We start from the raw sequence: 22,337 nt of genomic DNA on the forward strand, positions 1-22,337 counted from the left end.
CTCCTGAACCAGATATATTCACATCTTTGTGGTAAGGGAAACATATCTTTGAGGTAGAGGTGATGAAAGACACAGGTGGGTTTAGTTTGTCTCATGGGTTCAGGTTTGTCCGTATGGGTTGCAAGTTTTCCTGTCTCTCCCCATTTCATGTCCAGCTTTTCAGCCTGCTGGCCCTGCTGACCTACAGCAACTCCAGACCCCCAGATATACAGCCTTCCATTGGCTTTTCCACCAGATTCTTGCAGTCTCTGTGAGTGATTTTCTCTGACCCTCCTATCCCCTTCTGGACATGTAATTCACTGGTTTCTCCCACAGTTGCTTAAGGTCTAATCTGTAATGTCAAGCTCTTATTCCACATCATTTGTGTGACATTGATTTTGGGACTGTCAGAGGCTCAAAGGGTCTCAAGGAGAAAGTTTGAAGGACAGTCAGGAAGTGGATATTGGGGAATAGAGAAAAAACAACCCATGGTGTGTACTGGTGAGAAGTTGGCAATGTTGTTTGCAGTAATTGGAAAACACAAAATATATCTAATGAAATAGTAGATTTGGCTAAGGAGATCTAGGAAGAATACTGAATTTGCCAACTGGCTTATTTTAGCAGTGTATGATAAGGTAAAGAGGGAATTGTTACATTTTTTCAGCAGAATTTAGAAGAAATACAGAGGATCTAACCAAGTCTGCAGAAGGACCTCAAAGTAAGAAATGGTCTTAGGGAAAGGAACAAACTTAGGGCAGTAAAACGTTGTCTTAGGTTAACAATACAGTCAAGGGTGTGATTCTAAAACCTGATGTTAAGAACTTAGAAGTACTTAAAGGTGGGGGCACCTGGGCGGTTGAGTTGGTTAAGCCTTTTGCCTTCAGCTCTGGTCACAATCCCAGGGTCCTGCGTTGGGCTTCCTGCTTGAAGGGGAGCCTGCTTCCTTCTCCCTCTCCCTCTTCCTGCTGTTCCGTCTGCTTGTGAGTTGGCCCTCTCTCTCAACTGTAAAAGAAATAAAATCTTTTTTTCTTTTTTAAAAGAAGCACTTAAAGTGTGTCTTATAGTCTCATAGATGTTAATGGCATCCCTTTTATGTGTTCTTGGCTGGAGACAGCTTCTAAGATTTTTATGAGCTTTATCCTATAGCAGCTTGTTACAGGGTAGAAAAGGGTTTATTATAGAAAGAAATTTGAATATGGCATTTGTTCAATAGAGTGGAATATCATTTGACACATAAGGAACATATTTAAAAAATTTTTTTCATTTATTTATTTCTAAAGTAGGCTCTATGACCAATGTGGGGCTTGAACTCACAACTGCAAGATCAATAGTTGCTTGCTCTACTGACTGAGCCAGCCAGGTGCCCCAAGAAACATATATTTTTAAAAGAAATGTATTAACTTGAAATGAATAGAGATAATTTGAAATGAGAAGAGGGCTCTTTAAACTGGAAGCAAGAAGGAAGGAGGCTGGAAGTCCTCCAAGAAAGCTACTCAAGCCGTTTCTGGTGGAAAAGAATGCCTCAGAGTGTGGGGCTGAGAACCCTGAAGACCAAGCCAAGGGCTGCCTCGGATGCCTTACTCTCTGCCTGATGCCTTTTTCCAGTAACATGGAGCTTGCTCAGTGCATTCAGGAGATCCAAGATATGCAAGAGATTTAATGCTCTCAAAGACATACCTTAGGCCATGAGGAACAGGAGTCAGTGGGTAAATACTCTGGCTTCCATATTATTTGGTAATCATATTCTTCATGGCTCCTCAGAGGTTTCTCCATGGGAATAAGCCATAGTTGTCCATGGTAATAACTTACTCATTTAACCAATCTCACTCTCACCATTCTTTATTTATGCTTGTTGGGATCCACATAAACCACCAGGGCTGAATCATTGTCTTGGGACTTGTTTTTGGAGGAATCCAAATTAAAACCAAGGAAATGATTACCTCTGACTGGGAATATTTGAAGTCATGTCAGAAGGGTCCTCAAGGATAAAGATCACACGAGGCCTGCAGTATGGAGTGTAGTGGGCTGGGTGGTCATTCCTGGCAGAGTGCTAGTTTGTGTCAATGCTTGGAGGTAATGAATGGGGTGCTGAATTTGGGGAACTGTTAGTAGTTTATGTTGTTAGCCAATTCCTTCGTGTAGGACAGAACAATGTGCTGCTCTCTGGGCAAATGCAGCTTGTCAGCATACATTACATCTGTCTGAATTAGAAATAGATGCACAGGGAAAAAGGGACACCTTTTCTGCAAAGGAGATACAGCCCATCACCAGAGATCAAGGCTTAGCACATGGGTTGGACTGGATTTCAGCCTGGTCTTGACCTTGTGTGGTGTGAGGAGTTAAGCCTGAATAGGTAGACAGAGCAACTGTGGGATGGGCCCATGGGTTGTGCTGACTGGGTATCCTGTAGGTAAAGGGCTCTATTTAAATGTTGTAAGTGAAGGTTGACATCATTAGACTTGTGTGTGTGTGTTTAATTTTAATTCCAGTGTAGTCAACATACAGTGTTATATTAGTTTCAGGTGTACAATATAGGGATTCAACAATTCTATACATTACTTAGTGCTCATCAGGATAAGTGTACTGTTAATCCCCTCCACCTATTCCACCCATCTCCCATATACCTCCCCTCTGGTAACCACCACTTTGCTCTCTATGTATAGAGTCTGTCTCTTTTTAGATTTGTGTTTTAAGAATCTTATGTCTGCTCTGAGCAGAGGAGCTTAGGGTTGGGGTCAACACCGAAGGCAATGAAGGTATCTTGAAAAAAGCATTGTCTTTGGGGATGGGAAGAAATGGACATAATTTTCTAGAAATGGGGAAGGTAGAGTGGATATGCATTGAGATGAAAGATAGATCAGAGGTGGGTAGCTGGGGGCAGAGGGAAATATTGCAGATAATATTGTCACTCAACTTCTGTCTTGTTCCTACATTCTCCAGTTTCCTTGAAATTAGGTGGGGTCTGTGACTAATTCTATCCCATGGGCTATAATTAGGAGTGATATATGAAATATATATCAACCTTTGCTGATCCATGATGGACACGTAGTATAAATGAAAACTAAATCATTCTGATTAGGCCATTTTGGTTTGTCATCACAGCACAACCCAGGCTATTCTGAATCATCAGGAGACCTCAAGGATGAGGCCTAATTTCTAAGTGGGATGACTGGGTGGGTGGGTAGGTCACAGAAGTATATTGCAATGGAGTACTATGTCAAGACAGACAGATGTGTTTTCAGGTCCCTAATGGAGAGAAATCGTAGTGACTTTTCTGGAAATAAAAGCACTGGGACAAGAGAAACAGAAACTGGTCAATGCACTAAATTCACTGAACACCTTCTCAGTGTCCTGGTCTGTGCTGATGCTGGGAGAGAAATAAGAGTGAGGACACAGCCTTTCCCTCCTGGGAACTCAGTCTGACACGCGAGATGAGGCATGCACAGAAGAGAGTCAAACAAGCAAGGCAAGCAAGTAGCCCCACAAGGAGGAAGAAATGGTCATGGCCATGGATTCAGAGGGGAGGTAATGAGTAGAAGAGCTAGGTTTAAAGTTCCTCTAGTCAGAACAAAGATGAGGGGACCTATAGGCACAGTATTCCACACGGGAAAACCAAGCCTAATGTGCCTGTGACTAAAGGACTCTAGAAAAGTCACAGAGAAATATAAAGTAGAGCCCAAGTCTAATGCATATTTGCACAGTGGAGACAATTGGAGCAAAACTGAATCCATGTCACTGGCAGGACAGATTTGTCATGACCAGAGCAGCCAATTTAAAGTTCCTCCACATCATTTGTCCTATATCCTCAAATTCAGGGAGACAGAGTCCTGGGTAAATATCTTCATGGACTGCTGAAAGGGATACTGCTGAGTGCTTAGAGGGGAGAGTTACTATTTTTTAATGCATCTTTTATTAAAACTCCCTGTTACCAATCCTCCCCCAACAGGAACATGTGCATGCATACACACACCCACACTCATCCCTCACACCCTCCAGTTCCCAGTCAAAAACACAGAACTCTGACCACCAGGGCACAGAGAGCAAGGGATTGAATTCCCTCACTAATGTTATGGATCACTTCATAGGAAGACATGGAAAGACAGATATTCCCTATAGGGACACATTTGCTAATTGGATGTTAGTGGAAGAACCTCTAGGGTTTGCAATCTATGTGCTTATTTTATTTAATGCCTGGATGTATGGCTGTACCAGTGCTAACTTTCCTCACTTGGGTTGTCTCAGAGCATCCTCCCCATTCCTGTGAACATCTGAACATCTGGCTCCCCAGTGCTATGGAGGCTATTAAATTAGCTTAGACAGCAGGTGGGCAACTGAAGAAATTGGAAAACAACAGCTGATCTAAGTCACAGTGCACTGTGGACCCCTGTGAGGGGGATGTGAGATACAGACCCTATCATGAGAGCCCATTCAGCAAGGGACCAGCTACTCCTCCACTGCCCCAGAAATACCAGCTTCAAACAGTCACTTATGAGCAGAAAAAGGAGTGCTGGGCTTCCTTAGCACCCCATTCATGATCATCTCTGCTTGGAGTCATCTAGCCTCTAAAGGGTGTCCGAGGCAGCATGTGTGTATGTGTGTGTGTGTATGTTGGGGGAGTGGGTATGGAGTGATGATCCTGCCTCATACTGGCATCAAAATCAAGGGGCTCCCATGCTGTAAGAATGTAGCTGGGACTGAGTGAGGATGGGAGAATTGAGGAAGCAATAAAGCCAACATTTGTTGAGTATCCCCCCATGTGCCAGGCACTGTGATTTACCTGCAGTGTTTATATGGACTGTTTCATTTGGTTTTCCTAACCACCCTATGATGGAGGCAATATTGTGTGCACGCATTTTTCAGAGGCAGAGACTGAGGCACAGAGAAGAGGCTACACAATCAGGGTTTGAACTTCTGCAATCTTGCTTCTGAGCTTGAACTCTTCTCTGCCACATTGGCAGGCTGCAAAATGGAGAGGGGGTAGCCCCAGATATAGAAGTGCTTTAAATGGGCAACTGCTAATGGGCAGGGATAAACCATGCCCACACCCTTAGGAGAACACCAAAGCAGGACCTAGAAGAGAAATGTCACGGCCTTTGGGTCTTTAAATCATTCCACAGTCTGCAAAAATGATGCGACCCCTAAGTTCTCTGCTCACTGAAGATAGATTGCATCAGGTGGGTGGGGAGAGGAGATCATTTTCCCAGAACCTTCAGAGTGCCCGGCCTGGAATACGATGAATCAGAATCAGCAGCTGCAGCAGCACAGGAAGCAGTGGTTGGGACCACAGAGAGCCTAGTCCTGTTATTGTCCTTGTCATCATCAGCCCTTCCTGTGGGTGTCAAGTTCCTGGTAATAAAGCTACTATGCATATAGTGTTTTATTAGACACTAGGCAGTATTCTAAGTGCTTGGCCATATTAACCACTTAATCCTGACAATAAACCTATGAGGTAAGTATCATTTCTGCTTTACAGATGAGGAGACTGAGGTATAGGGAGGTTAAGTGACTTGCCCAAAGTCACCTAATTAGAGAGATGCAGAGCTGGGTTTTGATTCAAGTAGTCTAGCACTGGAGTCCAAGGCTTTAATACCTCGTCTCCTCAGGGACTTGCCATTTGAGAGATGTCAAGGATGCTGCTGAATGTGAAGTCCTTGCACCCAGTAAAGAGTTATGCATGTGAGCAGTGGAGAGGAAATATTTATTCTGCATTTAAGTCAAGGAGAATAATATTGCTGGAGCAGCGCATGACATGTGAACAGGGGAGTGGGGGTGAGCTGTGGCTGGAGCATTCTTTGGTGCCTGGGGGATCCACATGTGTGAGTAATATCTGCTTTCTGAAATAGTCTGGTTTCCTTCTTTCAAGATTCTACTTTGGTGGCTGTCAGGGGAAATAGCTCCCTTTGGGCCAAAGGGACAGCAGATGTTGTCAATTTGGAGGAGTGGCATGATTAAGTTGTGAATGCACCAGCTTGCTCCCTGACTTACAGCCTACAAGCTCTGTTCTCTGTCCTTTTTCCAAAAGTCCCACCTGATCTGTGCATGGGAGGTTCACAGTTCAACACTAAGGGTGAAGAGGGTCCAGCCTTGTATTGCAGGGTATCCTAGAAAAGTAAAAAGAGGTATGTTGAGCAAGAGGTCTCCTTGGGAGAGAAGCAGAGGGGCAGGTGAACCCACCCAGAGTTTAGGGCAACCTTACTTCAGGTGAAAATATATCATTAAGTCAATGTCCATGGAGAATAAGGGGAGCTAATACTTACCCAGTGTCCTGTTTATGCTAGGAACTGTGTATATACTATCTCATCCAATCTTCTCAACTTTCTGTGTGAGGATGGTGGTATTACATTGTTCTCATTTAAATAAGGAAATAAGCCCAGAGAGGTTAAGCAATATACCTAATGATGCCCAGCTAGTTAAGGAAGAACTGGGATTTGAGATCAGCTGGGATTTGATCTTTAGAAGTCATGGGTGACTGTGGATCCCAATCTAATGCACCCCACAGCTCTGTGCAAGTAAACCAGTACACCTCACTGATACCTATCTGAGGTGAGTCAGCAGATTTCTGTAGGTAGCCTGAGAGTTATTCAGTATGGTGTTATAACTGGTGGGTGGGATTTTACAGAACAGGATACAGCAGAGAGAAACCAAATGCTCACTTTGGAAAATGAACATGATGGGGAATGTTAGAAGCCCCTTGCAGGGATTTGGTTCAGGAGAGTGAAGCCTAGAGAGCTGTCTCCAAACCAGACTTCAGAACTTGAAACTGTCCTTGGTGGCACTTTAAAGATGCATTTGTCCTGAGAATAGGAAATGAGGGACATCCTGAACATATTTAGGTCAGAGTCTAAAGGAAAAATTCCTTTCTCACTGAAAGGGAATTACACTCTGGAGATTGTATAATCTCCTTCCCCGAGTACTTTAAGTAAAAGGAAAATGTCTGTTATTAGGGAAGGATGGTGGATACTGAAGTTTGCCAAATCCCACTGAGCTTCCCAGCCCCAGCCTGCAAGCTGGAAGAAATACAGACTTCGGGGCTCCCTGTCAGACTTTCTGAGTCAGATAGATATGGAGGCAGGCCTGAGCATCTCAGTAATGAGCAACAACATAATTTCGACTCACAGGAAACTGATGTCCACTGCTGGCAGTTTTAAACTTGCACTGAAGCTCTAATTTCTAAGTGAGTGTGGAGTTCTTCAGAGCCACTTCTAGTCAACCACTTAGGCATAATGCTTAATTAGATTTTCTTAACCTGGATTTCATTGCTGGCTTCAGTGGCCCCAGAAATCCCATAAAATTAAAAGTAAAATTTCACACATTTTTGTGTTTTGGTGGTGAGAGGGTTTTTATATTGATCAGATTCACAGAGAGATCCATGATTATAACAGGTTGAGAACCTCAGCAGTATGTTTTGGCAACTTCTCTGAGCCCTTTTGAGGTCTTTACAAGAAAAGGAGGCTCATTGATTTATAGATACATTTTCGGTTGTTTGTATGAGTTTATATATAGTGTGTATGTAGCTACTGGTGTGTTTGGTGCAGCAAAAAAACGATACTACTCAAGGCATTCATAACACTTAGCTCAAATTACTTAATAAAAATTTATATGCAATAAAATATCCCAAACAATCCATTTAGAAAATGAGCAAAAGACATGAATAGACATTTCACTGAAGAAGATATACAGATGGCAATAAACAAATGAAGAGATGCTCAAGATCATTAGCCATTAGGGAAATTCAAATTAAAACCACAGTGAGATATCACTACACACCTATCATAAAGGCTAAAATAAAATGTAGTGACTGGGGGGATGCATGGAAACTGGATCACTAATACATTGCTGATGGGAATGTAAAATGATACAGTCATTCTGGAAAACCACTTGGCAGTTTTTAATGCAACTAAATGTATAACTACCATACAACCTAGCATTTGCACTTTTGTGGATTTTTCCCAGAGAAATCATAACTTATGTTCCCACAAAAATCTGTACATGAATGTTAGTTGCAGTTTTATTCATAATAGCCAATAACTAGAAATTACCCAGATGTCCTTCAATAGCTGAATGGTTAAAGACACTGTGGTACAACCCTTTAATAGAATATTATTCAGCAGGATAGCAGGAGTCAAGATGGAGGAGAAGTAGCAGGCTGAGACTACTTCAGGTAGCGGGAGATCAGCTAGATAGCTTATCTAAAGATTTGCAAACACCTACAAATCCAATGGGAGATCAAAGAGAAGAAGAACAGCAACTCTAGAAACAGAAAATCAACCACTTTCTGAAAGGTAGGACTGGCGGAGAAGTGAATCCAAAGCGACGGGAAGATAGACCGCAGGGGGAGGGGCCATCTTGCGGCAAGCAGCGGAGCAACGGAGCACAAAATCAGGACTTTTAAAAGTCTGTTCCGCTGAGGGACACCGCTCCAGAGGCTTAACTGGGGTGAAGCCCACATGGGGTCAGCCTGGCCTCAGGTCCCGCAGGGTCACAGAAGGATTGGGGGTGTCTGAGTGTCGCAGAGCTTGCAGGTATTAGAACGGGGAAGCTGGCTACAGAGACAGAGCTGAGGAGTAATCTCTAAGCTCGGGGTTACCTTGAACCCGTCGCAGGCTCGGCAAGCTTGGAGCGCGGCTGGAGGCCAGGGTGACGGGAGTAATTGGGGACTGTTCTCTGAGGGTGCACTGAGGAGTGGGGCCCCGGGCTCTCGGCTCCTCCGGGCCGGAGGCCGGGAGGCCGCCATCTTCATTCCCGTCCTCCGGAACTCTACGGAAAGCGCTCAGGGAACAAAAGCTCTGGAAAGCAAACATGAGCAGATTACTCAGCGTGGCCCCGGGTAAGGGCGGTGCAACTCCGCCTGGGGCAAAGACACTTGAGAATCACTACAACAGGCCCCTCCCCCAGAAGATCAACAAGAAACCCAGCCAGGACCAAGTTCACCTACCAAGGAGTGCAGTTTCAATACCAAGGAGAGCAGCGGAATTCCAGAGGAGGACAAAGCAAAGCATGGAACTCCTGGCTTTCTCCCCATTATTCTTTAGCCTTGCAGTTAATTTAATTATTTTTTCTTTTTCAATTTTTTTTTCTTCTTCTGCTAAATTTTTTAACTTTTACCCTTTTCTTTTTTAACGTTTTTTAACTAGTTTATCTAATATATATATATATTTTTTTTCCTTTTTATATTTTTTCTTTATTGGTTTTCTTTTATTAATTGTTTTTATTTCTGAACCTCTTTTTATCCCCTTTCTCCCCCCTCACGATTTGGGATCTCTTCTGATTTGGCTAAAGCATATTTTCCTGGGGTTGTTGCCACCCTTTTAGTATTTTACTTGCTCCTTCATATACTCTTAACTGGACAAAATGACAAGGCGGAAAAATTCAGCACAAAAAAATGAACAAGAGGCAGTACCAAAGGCTAGGGACCTAATCAATACAGACATTGGTTATATGTCAGATCTAGAGTTTGGAATGACGATTCTCAAGGTTCTAGCTGGGCTCGAAAAAGGCATGGAAGATATTAGAGAAACCCTCTCGGGAGATATAAAAGCCCTTTCTGGAAAAATAAAAGAACTAAAATCTAACCAAGTTGAAATCAAAAAAGCTATTAATGAGGTGCAATAAAAAATGGAGGCTCTGACTGCTAGGATAAATGAGGCAGAAGAAAGAATTAGCAATATAGAAGACCAAATGACAGAGAATAAAGAAGCTGAGCAAAAGAGGGACAAACAGCTACTGGACCAAAAGGGGAGAATTTGAGAGATAAGTGACACCATAAGACAAAACAACATTAGAATAATTGGGATTCCAGAAGAAGAGGAAACAGAGAGGGGAGCAGAAGGTATATTGGAGAGAATTATTGGAGAGAATTTCCCCAATATGGCAAAGGGAACAAGCATCAAAATCCAGGAGGTGCAGAGAACCCCACTCAAAATCAATAAGAATGGGTCCACACCCTGTCCCCTAATAGTAAAATTTACAAGTCTTAGTGACAAAGAGAAGATCCTGAAAGCAGCCCGGGAAAAGAAGTCTGTAACATACAATGGTAAAAATATTAGATTGGCAGCAGACTTATCCACAGAGACCTGGCAGGCCAGAAAGAGCTGGCATGATATATTCAGAGCACTAAACGAGAAAAGCATGCAGCCAAGAATACTATATCCAGCTAGGCTATCATTGAAAATAGAAGGAGAGATTAAAAGCTTCCAGGACAAACAAAATCTGAAAGAATTTGCAAACACCAAACCAGCTCTACAGGAAGGGGTCCTCTAAGCAAAGAGAGAGCCTAAAAGTAGTAGATCAGAAAGGAACAGAGACAATATACAATAACAGTCACCTTATAGGCAATACAATCGCACTAAATTCATATCTCTCAATAGTTACCCTGAATGTTAATGGGCTAAATGCCCCAATCAAAAGACACAGGGTATCAGAATGGATAAAAAACAAAACCCATCTATATGTTGCCTACAAGAAACTCATTTTAAACCCGAAGACACCTCCAGATTTAAAGTGAGGGGGTGGAAAAGAATTTACCAGGATAATGGACATCAGAAGAAAGCAGGAGTGGCAATCCTTATATCAGATCAATTAGATTTTAAGCCAAAGACTATAATAAGAATGAGAAAGGACACTGTATCATCCTCAAAGGATCTGTCCAACAAGAAGATCTAACAATTTTAAATATCTATGCCCCTAACGTGGGAGTAGCCAATTATATAAACCAATTAATAACAAAATCAAAGAAACACTTCAACAATAATACAATAATAGTAGGGGTCTTTAACACTCCCCTCACTGAAATGGACAGATCATCCAAGCAAAAGATCAACAAGGAAATAAAGGCCTTAAATGACACACTGGACCAGATGGTCATCACAGATATATTCAGAACATTTCATCCCAAAGCAACAGAATACACATTCTTCTCTAGTGCACATGGAACATTCTCCAGAATAGATCACATCCTTGGTCCTAAATCAGGCCTCAACTGGTATCAAAAGATTGGGATCATTCCCTGCATATTTTCAGACCACAATGCTCTGAAGCTAGAATTCAATCACAAGAGGAAATTTGGATAGAACCCAAATACATGGAGACTAAACAGCATCCTTCTAAAGAATGAATGGGTCAACCAGGAAATTAAAGAAGAATTGAAAAAATTCATGGAAACACAACAGTTCAAAATCTGTGGGACACAACAAAGGCAGTCACGAGAGCAAAATATACAGCGGTACAAGCCTTTCTCAAGAAACAAGAAAGGTCTCAGGTACACGACCTAACTCTACACCTTAAGAGCTGGAGAAAGAACAAGAAAGAAAGCCTAAACCCATCAGGAGAAGAGAAATCATAACTATCAGAGCAGAAATCAATGAAATAGAAACCAAAAAAAAAAAAAAAGAAAACAAAAAAAAAAAAACAATAGAACAAATCAACGAAACTAGGAGCTGGTTCTTTGAAAGAATTAATAAGATTGATAAACCCCTGGCCAGACTTATCAAAAAGAAAAGAGAAAGGACCCAAATAAATAAAATCATGAATGAAAGAGGAGAGATCACAACGAACACCAAAGTAATACAGACAATTATAAGAACATACTATGAGCAACTCTACGCCAACAAATTTGACAATCTGGAAGAAATGGATGCATTCCTAGAGACAAATAAACTACCACAACTGAACCAGGAAGAAATAGAAAGCCTGAACAGATCCATAACCAGTAAGGAGATTGAAACAGTCATCAAAAAACTCCAAACAAACAAAAGCCCAGGGCCAGATGGCTTCCCAGGGGAATTCTACCAAACATTTAAAGAAAAACATTTTGGTATTTAAAGAAATACCAAAAAGTATTCTCCTGAAACTTCCAAAAAATAGAAATGGAAGGAAAACTTCCAAACTCATTTTAGGAGGCCAGCACCACCTTGATCCCAAAACCAGACAAGGATCCCATCAAAAAAGAGAACTACAGACCAATATCCTTGATGAACACAGATGCAAAAATTCTCACCAAAATACTAGCCAATAGGATTCAACAGTACATTAAAAGGATTATTCACCACGACCAAGTGGGATTTATTCCAGGGCTGCAAGGGTGGTTCAACGTCCGCAAATCAATCAATGTGATACAACACATTAATAAAAGAAAGAACAAGAACCATATGATACTCTCCATAGATGCTGAAAAAGCATTTGACAAAGTACAGCATCCCTTCCTGATCAAAACTCTTCAAAGTGTAGGGATAGAGGGCACATACCTCAATATTATCAAAACCATCTATGAAAAACCCACCGCAAATATCATTCTCAATGGAGAAAAACTGAAAGCTTTTCCGCTAAGGTCAGGAACACGACAGGAACACGACAGGGAATCACCATGCTATTCAACATAGTACTAGAAGTCCTAGCCTCAGCAATCAGACAACAAAAGGAAATTGAAGGCATCCAAATCGGCAAAGAAGAAGTCAAACTATCACTCTTCGCAGATGATATGATACTATATGTGGAAAACCCAAAAGACTCCACTCCAAAACTGCTAGAACTTGTACAGGAATTCAGTAAAGTATCAGGATATAAAATCAATGCACAGAAATCAGTTGCATTTCTCTACACCAACAACAAGACAGAAGAAAGAGAAATTAAGGCCTCAATCCCATTTACAATTGCACCCAAAACTATAAGATACCTAGGAATAAACCTAACCAAAGAGACTAAGAATCTATACTCAGAAAACTATAAAGTACTCATGAAAGAAATTGAGGAAGACACAAAAAAATGGAAAAATGTTCCATGCTCCTGGATTGGAAGAATAAATATTGTGAAAATGTCTATGCTACCTAGAGCAATCGACACATTTAATGCAATTCCTATCAAAGTACCATCCATTTTTTTCAAAGAAATGGAACAAATAATCCTAAAATTTATATGGAACCAGAAAAGACCTCGAATAGCCAAAGCAATATTGAAAAAGAAAGCCAAAGTTGGTGGCATCACAATTCCGGACTTCACGCTCTATTACAAAGCTGTGATCATCAAGACAGCATGGTACTGGCACAAAAACAGACACATAGATCAATGGAACAGAATAGAGAGCCCAGAAATAGACTCTCAACTCTATGGTCAACTAATCTTCGACAAAGCAGGAAAGAATGTCCAATGGAAAAAAGACAGCCTCTTCAACAAATGGTGTTGGGAAAATTGGACAGCCACATGCAGAAAAATGAAATTGGATCATTTCCTTACACCACACATGAAAATAGACTCAAAATGGATGAAGGATCTCAATGTGAGAAAGGAATCCATCAAAATCCTTGAGGAGAACACAGGCAGCAACCTCTTCGACCTCAGCCAGAGCAACATCTTCCTAGGAACATCGCCAAAGGCAAGGGAAGCAAGGGCAAAAATGTACTATTGGGATTTTATCAAGATCAAAAGCTTTTGCACAGCAAAGGAAACAGTGAACAAAACCAAAAGACAACTGACAGAATGGGAGAAGATATTTGCAAATGACATATCAGATAAAGGGCTAGTGTCCAAAATCTATAAAGAACTCAGCAAACTCAACACCCAAAGAACAAATAATCCAATCAAGAAATGGGCAGAATACATGAACAGATATTTCTGCAAAGAAGACATCCAGATGGCCAACAGACACATGAAAAAGTGCTCCACATCACTCGGCATCAGGGAAATACAAATCAAAACCACAATGAGATATCACCTCACACCAGTCAGAATGGCTAAAATTAACAAGTCAGGAAATGACAGATGCTGGCGAGGATGCGGAGAAAGGGGAACCCTCCTACACTGTTGGTGGGAATGCAAGCTGGTGCAACCACTCTGGAAAACAGTATGGAGGTTCCTCAAAATGTTGAAAATAGAACTACCTTATGACCCAGCAATTGCAGTACTGGGTATTTACCCTAAAGATACAAACGTAGTGATCTGAAGGGGTACGTGCACCCGAATGTGTATAGCCGCCATGTCCACAATAGCCTAACTATGGAAAGAATCTAGATGTCCATCTACAGACGAATAGATAAAGAAGATGTGGTATATATACACAATGGAATACTATGCAGCCATCAAAAGAAATGAAATCTTGCCCTTTGTGATGACGTGGATGGATCTAGAGGGTATCATGCTTAGCGAAATAAGTCAATCGGAGAAAGGCAACTATCACATGATCTCCCTGATATGAGGGAGAGGAGATGCAACATGGGGGGTTAAGAGGGTAGGAGAAGAGTAAATGAAACAAGATGGGATTGGGAGGGAGACAAACCATAAGTGACTCTTAATCTCACAAAATAAACTGAGGGTTAATGGGGGGAGGGGGGTTGGGATTATGGACATTGGGGAGCGTATGTGCTATGGTGAGTGCTGTGAAGTGTGTAAACCTGGCGATTCACAGACCTGTACCCCTGGGGATAAAAATATATGTTTATAAAAAATAAAATTCAAAAAAAAGTATATTATTCAGCAGAAAAAGAGTAAACTATTGATACATGCAATAAGTTGGGTAAATCTCTAGGGAATTTTGCAGAGTGAAAAAGCCAATATTAAAGGTTACATATTATATGCATCTGTATATATAATATTCTTGAAATTATATAAATGGATAACCAATTAGTGGTTGTCAGGGGTTAAGGAGAGGGTGGGTATAGGAGGGAGTTAGGTTTGGCCATAAAAGCGCCCCATGAGGCATCCTTATGCTGATGGAAATGTTTTGTACTTTGAATGTATCAAAGTCAATATCCTGGTTGTGATGTTGTGTTATGATATTTTAAGATGTTACCATTGATGAGAAACTGGGTAAAGTGTAGACAGAGTATCTCTGCATTATTTCTTATAACTGCATGTGAATCAACAGTTATCTCAACATAAACAATTGTAAAAGTCATACTCACTCAAGAAGGATAGAAGTTTATTGCCCCTGGGAGTATTCCAAAGGATGAGCTCAATGGTATCAAAGCCATCATGAAAGAAGAGAAGTACTTGGCATGGGGGTGGCAAGACTAGGACAATGTGCAGCCTCCCAGGGACTGTTGAGAATTGCCATTCATCACCTGGGTCAGCTCTATGCTGACTGAACAGTCAGCCTCATCACCTTAGCATGGCTCTGTGTAAGAGGGAAGAATGTGGTTCTGGAGGCTCTCATTCATGGTTTCAACTGTCTTTCAGCATCTTGGGAATCTGGGACACTATTCCAGGTTGGGCTTGATCAGCTCTGAATGAGCCAGTTTGAGTCACATGATCAGATGAAACTGATAGGACATAGTGTGAGTGTTATATACATGCATGTTGTATGTGCATAAAAATTTCTAATGGGCCAGCAAGGTGTTGGCTAGTTGCTTTCATGTGCATGATTCTATTGAATCCTCATGACAATCCTGTGGTTCAGGCTTTATTTTCCTCTTTTTGCAGATGAGGAAATGGAGGCATAGTAAGGCAAAGTGACTTGCCTTAGGTTTCATAACAAGAGAGTAGCAGTTAGTATTGAAACCAGGTCTTCCTGAACTTGAAAGCTATGGTGCCTCCAGCTTATCTTCATGAGTTCTTCATGAGGAAGTGACAGGAAAGGAAACCAAAGGACTTTTTCCTTTCCAAACCCAAGTTTTCTTTTTTTTTTTTAAATTTTTCATTGTGTTATGTTAATCACCATAAAATACATCATTAGTTTTGGATGTAGTGTTCCAAGATTCATTGTTTGTGTACAACACACAGTGCTCCATGCAATCTGTGCCCTCCTTAATACCCACCACTAGGCTCACCCATCCCCCACCGCCCTCCCCTCTAAAACCCTGTTTGTTTCTCAGAGTCCACAGTCTTTCATCCTTCATCTCCCCCTCCCCTCTGAGTTCCCCCAATTCACTTTTCCTTTCCTTCTGCTAATGTCCTCCATGTTATTCCTTATGAACCCAAATTTTAAGCTGGTAATTTGAATGACAGTGGAATTAAAGAAAAGCTGTGTCAGTGAATCTTCCTGAACAAAAATAAAAAGGAATGATTTTTTCAGAATCTTTCTGAAGCCCAAGTCATACTGATTCCTCTGGCTTTATCAGGACCTTCCTCTGGGTCCCCCCAGTGCTGACATCTGTCTGGCATTTGGTTCCAAGTCCGAAGGACAGAGTGTATGACTTATGCTGTGAGTACATGCTGCTGGCCTGTCACCTTTGTGCTCTGCCTGCTCCCTCTACTGCGCTGGCCTCTGGGGCCCACAGTAGGAGACCACAGGCATCTCAGTGCTGCTCACCAGTGTGGGGCAGATGGGACAGGGGTGGTACCTTTGCATCAGCGGCCTTCAGAGCCCCTCTATCCCACCTTTTCTCTCTTCCCAGTGGAAAGTGAACTTGGTAAAACCAATGGGCCAGACTAAGATGTAACAACACAGCAAGTATTTAAAAGCAAAATGGCAATAATACTGTGACTATACAACACAAGCATGAAAAAAAGCCACACCTTATAGTAATGTCATTAAAATAATGAATGGCATAAGAACATTGGCAACTGAAAAAGTCATATATTTACAATTTCATTTATCAAGTATTATCACTAGTCATTGTGCTGAGCATTTTGCATGTTTTATGTCTTACTTCACCCAAAACCCATGAGGTGGGAATTATTATTATTATCATCTCCACTTTACACACAGGAAATGAAGACACAGAGAGAAGATAAGTCCCTTGATAAGGTTACACAGTTAGTATAGGAGAGATAAGATTTCAAATCCAGGTTCATTGACTCCTCCTAATAATCATACTCTGCTAGAACTAAAAACATTATTGATGATGCCTGATACTGTTGAAGGCAGTTAGGTTCTAACAGTATCTCTGTGGGTCAGCAAAGAGGAAGTCATGTCCAGCTATCTGAAAAGTCAGAGACCTGTCTTTGGCAGCATTCCACAACAAGTCAGATCAAATCCGACAGGCCCAAGATGGCAAGTGCCATGACAGGAAACCCCTGCAAAAAAGGAAGAAAAGGCACAAAACCCTGCTCCCAAGACTCCCTGTTCCAAGTGATGAAATTCCATCTCCTAGTTAAAAACTGTCAATGAAACATAGAAATGGAAACCCCAGGGTGAGAAAGCTCTCTCTTAAGTTTACCAGCTCTCACATCTAGAGAGTGTAGTTCTACTTTCATAATCTTTCCTGCTTGTGTTGCTTATAAGCTGTGTGTGTGTGTGTGTTGTGACTATCCTTGAATTTTTTCTCATGGTGAGATCAAGAGCCTTCAACGATATCTTTGCAGTGGGCTGGGTTGAGGCCTCTGGGCCTGGGGTCTCCCTAGTTCCCTTGGCAACAATACCACAGCATGCTCATCACTGATTGCGCAGTAGTCTTTGTGACATTTCCAAGTGTTGCGTGGCAGCCACACTTCTCAGAGTGCTGACTTAGTGTGTTTTATAAACTGTGGTGATCTGCTAATTTAAATTTGTGAATACCAAACTTTAGTCACCCTCAGTAACTCATTCTGTGGATTTTTAAAAATTATTTTTTAAGGCTTATTTATTTGACAGAGAGAGCACAAACTGGAGGAGTGGCAGAGATAGATGTAGAGGGAGAAACAGACTCCCCGCCAAGGAGGGAGCCCACCATGGGGCTCGATCCCAGGACCCTAAGATCATGACCTGAACTGAAAGCAGATGCTTAATGATTGAGCCACCCAGGTGCCCCTCAGTGGATTATTGTTAGGAAGCCCTCTGATGCAGGTAAATATTGGAAGTTTCTTGAATTGAGCAGCATTCTGATATCTAAACAAATGACTTGTATTTTTATGTGTTTGCAGCCACTAGGGAAGCCCTAGGAGCCCCAGATTGTACTTTGAGAAAGTTGATGTATAAGACTGAGTTAGATTTCTAGAAAGACCATTTCCCCAGTGCACTTCCTGAGGAAATCCTAGGGACTGAGTAGAAGTAATGCTCTAGAAATTTTACCCCCAGTCAAAAGACTGGGAATTTTTTCAGCTTATTAAAAAAAGGCAGAGCAATTGTGTTGCTGATTGCAGTGGTCAAAGGGTCCAGCCATTCCCTCCAGAGATCCCAGTTGAGGACTAATTCTCATAGAATAGTTTGAGTAACATTTTGAAGCCCAGAAGATCCCAAATTTGCATGCCTGGACAGGGAATGGGGGCAATGCCTCACCAATAACTTAATTATATTTTCCCTGATGCCTGGAGAGACCTCATGGCATATAATACTTAAATATAGATTATTTCAGGATCTTGTTAGGAGGGGGTTTCAGTAATTAAAGAAAATAGAAATTTCTTTCAGTTTCAATATTTCCCATTTGTAATTATCCTCTTGAAGTCCCTTTGTAATTATTCTTTTTTTAAAAAAGAACTGTATCAGCATATTCAATCTAAATTGTTTAATTAGATGATGGTTTGCTCAAATTAAAGATGAGTAAGTTTCCTATGTAACCCTCAAAAAAGATGATTTTGTGCTTTGATACATTGATGGAAAGAATGCAAAAAAGCAAGGGAAAAAGGCAGGATTGTGCAGACATTGCCAGATAATGATGCAAATTTCCTATGCACGCTTTAAGCCCTGTTAGCTTTATGTCACAGATGAACATCAAACTGGGCACTCTGCATTTTGCCAGCTGCCCCTAGCTAGGCTATTCATTGATTTGTTGAGTTCCTACAGTGTGCTAGACACTTACTAGGAGCTGAGCTTCATGGAACAAAAGTAGCAAGTGTCAACAACTTTTGCAAACTTACAATTTTGTGGAGAGGCAGATTTTCATCAAAAAATCACTCTGGTTTTACTTCCAAGCTGAAATTAGCATTAAAAGAAGCAAAGAAATATGGTTTCATGAGAGAGTGAAGAGTGTTGGGAGATCATTCTTCATGGGTTCTTTATGTTTCTGCATGTCTTCTGATAGCTTTTGTGCTGGATGATCTTTTCAAGAATATTTGTATAGCAAACAGCCTCAGAAAATACAGTATCTCCTTCTGGGGCAGAAGGTAGCATTGCTTCTTGATCAGTATAAGAAAAATGTCTCCCTCTGGGCAAAGGTTAGGCAGGTTTGCTATTAGCCCCATTATAAGATTGGGGGTTTTCTAAGATTAGGGTTCCTGAGCTATGATGCAAACCCACTGCAGGCACAAGAGCCATCTGGGCTATTCTAAATCTCATGAGACTTGGAGGTTAAGCGGAGTCAATGCAAACATGGAGCTCATGCCGCTTACATTGAATAATAAAATCCTTTGTCTCTGACCTACAAATCTTGTGTCTTCTATCAGCATCCATGAAAAGGTGGCAGCCTAACTGGTTAGTTTGCAAATAGGGTCAATTCTCAGATCTTCTACAACTGCTGGCACAAATGGGAGGATTTTTCCTTTCCCTCTTCCTGCTCCTCTTCCTTATTCTCTCCCCCTTTCTCTTCTTCCTCCTTCCCCTTCTCTTTTTTCTCCTTCTCCTTTTTAACATATATGTCTCCAACAGATTTTTTTTAAATGAATGAATTTAAGGGAGAGGAAAACATGGGGTCAAGGGAGAAGACAGAAGAGAAAAAAAACCCCACAAATATAAGTTGTTTTGATAATTGTTTTATAATCACAAAAAACAAGTAGAAAGAATTATACAAAATAATACAATAAAGGTTTAAAGATGGAGATATTCCCTTAGTAAGGCTGAATATATTAGTATCTGGGATTTTGACCATAGGCTGCAGTCCTTGTTTTTGGATGGACCAGTGGGTGTGTAGCATTCAATTTGTTGTTGCTGTGGCTTTTTCTTAGAACAAGTGAAAGGCCCTCAGAGCCCTGTCAATGGGACAGTTACAAACTCTAGTGATGACATCTCTTCTTTTTCCTTCTGAGAAGACTGATCAGACTTTCCATTTTTTTCTGGTGTGGATGGAGAAGGTCTGCCATGGTTTTTGAAGCTTACCCACAGAACTTTATGGCCAGAACACTGGTTCATGGTTTCTCACCTTTTGGTGACACAGTTTATGAGTTCCTTTCTCATAGGGCAGAACAAATATTTGATGTTTGCTGGGAAGCACCTGTGTGTGGTGGTAAGACTTCTCTAGAGGAAACTCAGGGCATGGTGAGAGGGAAAAACTAAACCAAAGCTTATCCATAGTGTTCTGCAGCAGAAAGCTACCTGTAGGACTTTTCTCTAAGTCCTTCTGATGTAGAAGCATTGAACAATCAGGGACTGGTTTCAGGTCACTGATAGGACACAAGACTTTGGGTAGATCTCTTAAAACTCTCTGAGACTCAGTTTCCAAATCTATGAAGTGGTCATCTCAACAGGGTCAGATGCAGTTAGCCTGAATGTTTGATAATAGACACCCAATGATAGGCAGTCCCAAGTTGTCATGGCAATGGGTCTGTCTTCAGGGACTTGGGCCCCTTACTTTTCTGCCCTATCTTGTTAGCATGTGGTTGCCAGTCTCAATGTCATCTCATAGTCTAAGAAAGTTTTTGAAACTCCGGTCCTCTTCTCTGACTTTCAGAAGGTAGAACAGAGGGAAGAGCAAAAAGACCATACCCACCATGGAGCCAGCTCCAAGGGAGGTTGAGAAATGTAATCTTTTAGTTAGGCCACACATATTCTATTACTAATACACACATATTCTAATACACACATATTCTATTACCGAGTAAGGGCAGCATGGCAGGAGGAGAGGGATATTGGGTCAACTCCCAGCAGTTTTTGCCACAGGCAACAATCCAGACCTCAATGGGTATAGGGGGTATTGGTCAGGTGTTGGCGGGGCAGGGGCGGGGCTTGTCCAAAAGAAGGTAGGTATTTTTCCTATAGCAACTTGGGATTTTTTTTTAAATTCTGTCGGTTAGTGAGCATAAACATATTTTGCCCCACAGAAGGGAAGTTTTTGAGGTTCTGTATGGTCCAGTGTGGGAGATAGGAGATAGGAGGTTTATACCAAAGACAAACAACCCAGCTGGCAGCTGTGCACACATGATAAATTACTGCCAGGCTGTGGGTAACAGCAAAGGAGCTCCAAGCAGTAATTCTCATCTCTTCTCCTCTTTTATGAACACAAGGCCAGACAAAGCCCTTCACAATGACAGTTGTTTTAGCACCAAAGTTCAGGGTGGCTGACTTCTGGAGAATTTCAGAAGAGAATGTTATTTACCATTTCTCTTATTTGGAAGATGCAACTGGAACAAGATACTGACATTCTGAGGAAAATATCATATATAATGGCTCAAGATCTTTCCAATTCTCTTCTCTTTTATCCTTCATACACAATCAATAATTTTTTTTTCTTTTTCTTTCAAATATGTCCTGCCTTCATCCTTTCCTCTCTGGTTGCATTGCTAATGGGTTTGGATCACCCCCTCCAACCCCGACTAACATTCTACAGGTATCCACTCATCTTAACTAACCTACCCACTGGGCAGAGCAGATAGATTTTCATTGACTATAGTTTTTGTTCTGTTCCACACCTGGTTAGAACTCTTCAACTACTTCTTGTTTTCATGAAGTTATCCATTTATTCATAGGCATAACAATGAAAATGGTTGGAGGATGAATGTACAGATTACTCAGACAGAGGATGTTAGATTTCTCTGTAAGATGGCAAACTTCAGCTTTATTTTTTATATTGCTGAAAAAAATTGTTAATTTTAACATTTGTGCCCCCCCAGTAGAATAAAGGCCTATTGTGTCTTTTATGCGGATTATTTCATATAATTGTATAGCCCTATTAGCTTTCTTATTTTATTTTATTTTTATTTTTTAGAAATATTCTATTTATTGGAGACAGAGAGAAAGAACATGAGCAAGGGAAGAAGAACATATAGAGAGGAAGTGTGAGAAGCAGACTCCCCACTGAGCAGGGAGCCTGACATGGGGCTCAATTCCAGGGCCCTGGGATGGTGACCTGAGCCAAAGGCAGACGTTTAACTGACCCAGCCACCCAGGCATCCCTGCCCCCCGAATTTTCTATTCACTAGGCATTGTGGTAGCTGCTGAATTATTTTTATTACTGTCAAGGCTGCATTGCTCCAATTGATGTAGATTGCTCCTGCCCCAATTTGCTTACCTAAATTCTATTATCTTTCAAGGCCCGATTCTACTCTAAATGCTACTAGGAATTAATCCTCCCACCCCTGCCGCATTCACAGATGGATTCTGAATGCCTAGAGGAGTGTGATGCAATTAGTCAAAATTCTTTTGAGTGTAATGATAGAAACCCAACTCAACTTACTTAAGCCAAAAGAGGTTGTATAGATTCTCATAGTCAAATTGTGGGAAGTTCAGGAGCTTGGACTCCTGGAGTTACTCCAAGTAAGGAAGTTGAAAGCTCTAGGGCTCTCTGTTTTCCTGTCTTTATTTCTGGCTTTGTCTCTCTCTCTGCCGAGCTTGTTTTTCTTCACTTCTAGAGCACACTAAAGGG

This window comes from Lutra lutra, chromosome 13, assembly GCF_902655055.1.
Source record: "Lutra lutra chromosome 13, mLutLut1.2, whole genome shotgun sequence".
NCBI lineage: Eukaryota > Metazoa > Chordata > Mammalia > Carnivora > Mustelidae > Lutra > Lutra lutra.